The sequence below is a fragment of the Patella vulgata genome, chromosome 9 (assembly GCF_932274485.2).
Source record: "Patella vulgata chromosome 9, xgPatVulg1.2, whole genome shotgun sequence".
Taxonomy (NCBI): Eukaryota; Metazoa; Mollusca; class Gastropoda; family Patellidae; genus Patella; species Patella vulgata.
In genome coordinates, this window is record NC_065887.2 from 13,406,848 (window position 1) to 13,414,561 (window position 7,714).

A 7,714-nucleotide genomic window follows, 5' to 3' on the forward strand; every position below is an offset into this window, starting at 1 on the left:
ACAAATATACATATACGTTACAGTGAAAGCAAAATGAGTCAGATGTTGTAAGGCATTGTTTTAGGATGTGGACTAAAGTGTCAAATATATGCTAAAAACATTTTCTGAGTTTTCTTTATTTGTTAAGGCTAAATTTGTAAACTTTTAGTGTTACTGGCCACTACATAGATTTCCCAATTATAATTAGCCTATTTTAACAGTTTTGTTCATATTGTAAAACAATGACTTTGACAAGATATGAAACTTAAAGTATATATTATCAAAGATATTGGTAATTTTATCTAGCAAACCAAAGGTGAGCAGTAGAATCAGTAGTTTTATATAGCAAAAATTTAGTTTAATGAGGTAGCTGGGTCGTAAAACTTTACTGGAATAAAAGGGGATTTTTTTTGTTTTACAATTCAGTATGCCTTTATTTCTATGCATTGGTAGATTAGTAAGTGTTAAGATCGTGTTCTTTCCCAGGAAGCAGGTTAAGTGACCAAAGTATTTTTGGTTGCACAAAACTTTGATTCCAATAAAAAAAATCACAACGATTCTATGGAAAACATTTACTTGTAAATCAAGGTTATGTTTCTATACAATAATAATTATTTTGTTGTTTTAAAGCATAATACTGATACAGTCAGATATTACTGTTGTGGTTATATCTGAATGTGTTCAGTTACCAATTGCTGTTTAAACAGGAATGTGATTCCATGACCGTCACCAACCTTCCTCTAGATTTTCTCCCGTTTTTTTTCAAATCCTTAGCATAACAAAAATAAATTTGTTGAAGAAAAAATATCCAATATGTTGGTTCAAAAATGCCCTTGATGAATTGACATTAAATCCTTGGATTTTTTTGTAACTAATAAGTAAGTGTGTTAAGAAAATAATTATTCATTGTTTTTTTGTTGCTATAATAATATGATCATATTTCATATATGTATGAAGCTTTATTTGAATGTTAGTAGGTTATTGTTAACTAAACAGTTCTTTCAAACTGGCTTATTAATCATCTGGGCCCTGTTTCACGAAATTTTAACTAAAGATAAAATCCAAATTTGAGTAGATACTTCAATTTTGATTGGCTAAGCACTAAAATCAATGTAATATTATCCAATCAAATTACTAAAATTTGGATTTTATCTTAGTTAAAACTTCGTGAAACAGGCCCCTGGTTGAAGTTACTGACAGTGGTGGCAGAGGTAGGGATGGTGTAGGTGCAGGGGGGGGGGGGGCACATTCCTACCATCTGAAAGACATAAAAGAGTCCAAAAGCAAGTCTGATATCCAGACTCTGAGAGTCAATTTTCACCCTTTCTGGTGGATAAAATTATGTCTGTAGAATGTGCTCTTATCCATGACATACTCCAAATTACATATTCAGAAAATTTTTTAAACTTGTCTGCCCTTTTGTCACCACTGTTTTACTTAACCATGAAAATATCTTAGATTTGATGCTGATACTTAGTATGGCATTCAAATGAATTTGATATATTGCAATACAGATTATCCACAGTATAGTACCAGTACATGATATTTTCACTCTACTTTTATTTTGTTAGAAAATAGATTTTTGATGGTTGGCTTTGTTAGGATATTCTGATTATATCAAAGCACACTTGCTATCCATTATTTAGAGCAATTCGATTTTATGTGAAATGGGCAATTGAATTCAAATATTCCATTTGAAAATTTCAACGGATATATTCAAAATTATTTTAATTAAAGCCCAATTTGTGAAAAAGTAGGGTTATTCTCTGGAAAATGAATTGTGCAATATATTGTGATTAAGAATTGGATTATTATTTTGGGTCCCAATACTCAGTCCTAATGCTTCATACTATTTCTATTGGACGGACAAATGGTATAATAGAAATGAAATGAAATGGGGTTTAACATCCTACTGTTGTGCTTTGAGGAGCATATGCCATACTGTGTGCTAAGAGGGGAATTTTGTCTGGACAGCGGCACTAAGCCCTACTCTTATATCGAATTCCAACTGTCAAGGGATCTTTTACGTGCACACCAATGTGTACATGGGACCTCGGTTTTCATCCCATCCAAACGACTAGACAACTGTCCTTTTCAGGCCCTCCGTCCTGCACCAGTGACAAGGGAAGATCATGCCAAAAAATCCTGATGAACTTTCTCGGCCAACATTGGGAGCGAACCCGCGACCTGAAGGCTAGCGAGCCAGGATCTTACCCACTTAGCACCTGTGGCTCCCTGATCTTATAGAAAAAGGGACTGTACATTAATAAGTTAGTGTGAAATAACATTAAGGGATGATATTATTATGTAAATAGGATTTATTTAAAGGATCTGTGTAGGTGTCACGATCCACCATGTTGAATTTTTAAAGTGTGTGATATATATTCTTGTTATTATTTTTATAGAAAAAAAAAACGAACTAAAAAAATGACAAAAGAAATAAAATATTGCCTGAACATTTAACATGTTGTCTTGTTTTGTGTGACAAGCTGTTTATCGGCTGTTGAGACTAGCTGTTTAACCTGTGTTGAGACAAGCTGTTTAAACGGTGTTGCACATTTAGAGCCCTGCAACCCTTCCTAACAAGAGTTACATGAAACCCATCTTCAATAAAAGGCTTGATCTTGCTTTAACTCTGTACATCTTATCAAGGCCTTGACGTAATACCCTGGATATTTCGGCAATAATTTCGATTGTGTATTCACCCAGCTTGAAAGCCTATCAGGTTCCTTGATCATCGTGAATACTATGTCTGTCTTGCACTTTCCAGTTAAAATGTCTACCTGTGATAATCAAGTTGCAAAGTTCAAGGTTTCAGTGGAGGTCGCTATATTTGATTATAGGGTGTTTATGTCACAACCTCTGATTGGACTCACATGTGTGCAGTAAATGGAGATAGAGTAGTTACAAGTTCAGGAATTGTAAAGCAATCTGGCAACATTCAGATGTTGTGAAACCCGCAGTCATTGCTTTAGGAACCAATCTGATTAAAACAAATCCAATTTCGTTTGTTTTTTATAATTCAAAATTTCGTTTTACTTGTCTTTACTACACTAGGATCTGGAAGAGTTGTTATATTACCGTCGTTCTGATTGAAGTGAGGGATTTGCCAATGAAACGGTCTGTTACGACAAGTTCTTGGCATGCGATGCACGGAACTGTGCGTAAACCACTAGAAAAGTCAACGCTCATTGATTAATCGATGTCTGACAGCAAGGGTCAAAAGTCGCTTGTACGATCCCTGACGCAACCTTCCAGTACAACTGGTCAGAACTTCATGTAGTGCATGCCATAGAAAGTATAAAAAAAAAAAAATAAAATATAGATCTGTATTTTAATCAGATTGTTCATGAAGCCAGAAGTAGTAAAACTAGGAAGTCCTAGTAAAATCCCACCTGACCAAAGTTAATAATGTCAGTCAGTTAGCAAATAAACTCTTCTAGAGAAAAGGCGCAGTGAAAAAAAATTGTTACTAACAGAGAGAGAGAAATGTGGTTTAACATACAGTATACTCGACACAAACTAGGTCATTTCGGGACTAACACATGGTTCAATTTTATTTCAATAATTTGCTTGCGCATGGGCCTTTAGCAGTGGGTGGAAATCGGAGGACTCGGAGAAAACATATGAGGTTGGACAGGCAAGCTTACTCCTTGTCACGTACAAAGTACCGGGAATTGAAGCCACACCACTTGACTCAATGACAGACTTTATGATGATCCAACGCACAGGTGTTAACCATTCAGCCACCGAACCCCCATTTTTCCATACAAATTGGGAGATAAATCGGCTGTTTCAGGCAGTGGCATAATCTCTCTATAGCTAAAATAGACCCTGCCATAAATACATGCCATTTCGACTATACAACTTATAACAAAGGTTGCCAGCAAAAATGATTTGTCCTGTCATGTTTAAAATTGTGTTGAATGCTGAACATTGGGAGATGATCAGAATGTGAGGGTGCAAAATGCAACAAACTGGGTGGCTCCCAAACACTTTACACCAATGGCACAAATAAATCTCAATTGCTTCTGTAAAGATAGGTTGCCAGGAAGCTTCTCAAATTTTTATTTTTTTGTAGGGAATGGGGCAATGAAGAGTGATCAAGGGCATCAAATATGACAGTTATTATCAAATCGATGCTGAAAATATACAATCAATATACAACGTTTTTTAACAATCTTGTAGCTTCAATACATGAAACAAAAAAAACAAAACGGCATATTCTCTTATTGAAACACAAAATATTTATTACAACATAACAAAATTGAAAATAATGATAAAAAAAAAACCCAGCTGAGATTGAAATAATTACCAATAAAAAAATTCATAAGATACACAATACTAATGTAAGAACAAATTACTTTTTTTAAAACACCAGCCACAGTGGCTCAGTGAGTAACATGTTGGCTCGCTAACCTGGAGGTCCCATGTTTGATCCCTGCGTTGGCAGAGAAAGTTCATCAGGATTTTCCGGTATGGTTCTCCCTTAGTAGTGGTGCAAGACAGAGGGCCTGGCAAGGGACAGTGTATGGTTGTTTGGATGGGACTAAAAACCGAGGTCCCATCTACACATTGGCGTGCACATAAAAGATCCCTTGGTAGTTGGTGTAGACCGTAGTGCAGCTGTCCAGACAAAATTTCCCTCATAGTACACTGTAAGCGTATGTCCGTCTTCATTAACCTAGTCGCAGCAGAACAGTAGGATGTTAAGCCCAATTTCATCATTTTATTTAAACGAAATCTGATCAATAAATATAGACTATCAAATCACTTATTAAATAAAACTCACTTATTTTTACAGGTCATATATAATTGCAAGAACAAATTACTTTTTTTTTGAAAGAAAAGACTTAACTTTTAAATCAAGAATATATTTTAGAATAAGCTATCCATTATAAATTTATTCATACCATATTATTTTATTTTAAATGATTTTATACTATTACCGTAAGGGCACTCAAACCGTAATAGTAAATTGAAACCAAAATCTAGTGTCTTTAAATTCAGGTGTATGGAATGACATATCTGCAAAAAAGATAAAATTTTTGATGTTTTACTAAAATGTTTATTTTTACTTCGATTATGCCATATTAACTAGGAATTTTATTGAAACTTTAGTATGTTTAATTCTTTTTTTATTTTATATACATGTGCGCAGTTGGTAAAACTTGTTTATTTGTAAAAAAAAAGAGTTTTTTTGTGGTGTTATCAATCATAATCTCTAAATGGTCAAAAGCAAATTTCATTAATATTACACATATGCTCCAAATTCCACTTTTTGTTAAACATTTTACTTTAAATAAGAAATATTAAAAAGACACTTTAAAATGAGATATAAATAACCGAATATATATATTATATACAGAACATATAGGTACATGTAACTACTCTTATAATATCATCAAATAACAATGTTTTTATGCAAATCAGGAACCTTATCAATGAAAACTTAAGGAATACTGATTGTTCATTGGCTGAGCACCAAAATCACGGTACAAATTATAACTCTCAACCAATGAAAAGCCTGCATTCTTAGAATATTTTAAGTTTTCTTTAATAATAAGTTATGTTCTATTACAGGTTTATTTGGTGATTGAGAGAAACCAGAATCTTATTTTTAACTAAAGTATAATATTTCTTATAACCAAGAAAAATAGAAGTGATAAGGAAGCTCGCCATAAATAAAATACTTAAGAAATTCTTAAAATTTAATGTCAACTACCGATCTGATTAATATACAGAGCTATATTTCATTTCGTTTTTTTATACTTTCGATGGCCTACACTACATGAAGATCTGACCAGTTGTAGCGATAGGTCAAGTCGGAGGTCATACGAGCGGCTTTTGACCCTATGATGTCAGACATTTGATTAACCAATCAGCATTGATGTTACTAGTGGATTACCCACAGTTCTATGCAAAACACGCCTAAAGCTCGCCGTGACAGACCACATTCATTGGCTAATTCCTCATACCATTCAGAACATGTCAATGATAACAACTCTTCCAGATCCTAGTGTAGCAAAGACAAGTAAAACAAAATTTTGAACTATAAAAAACGAAACGACAGAGAATCTGTGTTTTAATCAGATTGGGTCAACCACAATTTTGGCAGATGAATGTAGATACCACATGAACTGGTGTATATGAGGCTTATGAACTTGCTCTTAGATAATCAATTTTTAATTTTCTACAATATAATATAATGAACCTACATGTATCATGGGCAAGATAAATATTCAAGCTCTAGTATTATATAATAGTTATATCAATAATATAAACAATTTTTACATCTATATACAAATACACAGAGACTAGGGGTGATGACAGTATAAATACCCAACCCAATGCCATCTTGTCTTCATCCTTGCTTGAACTGTGAGTGAACCAATTAGTTCCAGAATTTTATGGGTTTTTTTATGCTTACTTCTTGTTAAGGTCAAAGCAATATAATCATTATTTCTTCAGGGTCCTAAAATAAATAGCAACTCTAATTGTGTGAACAATGTTTGTTTGTAATTTCAAAACTTAAAAATTTCAACTAAAAGCTTCTAAGAAGAAGAGGAAGAGAAACGAAGAATTTTCTGTTTTTAAATTATTTTTTCACCCCCTCCCCCCCAAAAAAATAGAAAAAAAATTTTTAATAGGTGTTTCAAAATTCAAATTGATGTTGACTAATTGGTACAGTTTCCAGAATAATGTGCAGAAATCAAGATGTCTGTGCTAAGTTTTTATATGTCACATAAAACTGACCATGACCTTATAATAGATTAGGTCCATGAAATGACATAGAAAATCAGCCAAACTAATTTTTATCTCGAAGGTCTAACAAGCCAAATATTTCACTAATACATCAAAAGTAAAAAAAAAAAATGTACTTTTACTTTCAAGCATACAAATAGTTTATAGGGAAAGTACAGCTAATTTATTATTACTATTGACACATACAAAGATGGTGTGAAATCAATAGAAATCAATGTAAACTTCAAATAGTCATAACTTGAGTTAGAATTCATCAATATTTTGGACCATAATTGTTTTAATCAATGTTTATTTAAATGTGTGTGGTCTCGGCTTGATGTTTATTTTTTGGGGGCTTTAAATCGATTTTGATTTTTATTTATGAAGTGGTCTTGATAATCAAGTGTGAAGGAAGTAGACCAATAAATTCCAGTATGAAAGGGGTACTCAATTGAAATTATCTGAATCAAATAAACTCAATTCGCTTTTTTTGATTTTATCATCACTCTACTCATACGGGCATTTGGAAAATGGCTGGGCCATTGGACTAGATACAAATACTGCCAAAAAAAATCAAAAAATCAATAGTGAATGGACAGTAATTGAAGGATGTCTCGGCTGGTTTTAAGATGTAGGTCGCTACTTGACAGCATGTTACAGTAACCAGCGTTGATCTATTTTTATAAATATTAAACATGACAGATGTAATATAAATATCATATCACAAATTTAAAATATTTGCATTGATCCACAACAAAAATATATGTTCCCATTATATAGATGATGAATCAGGACTTATACTGATGTTAAGTGGTTCTACCTCACATTTATCAACAAAATCACCATGACCATATGGGTTCTATAATAGTGGAAGCCATACTGATTATAATGAGATATAATATAAATAAAATGTGATGAAGGTTTAAAATGATTCATAAATTAACTATGCATGGTATACTACAGTCCTACATAATATATAGTTACATAAAAA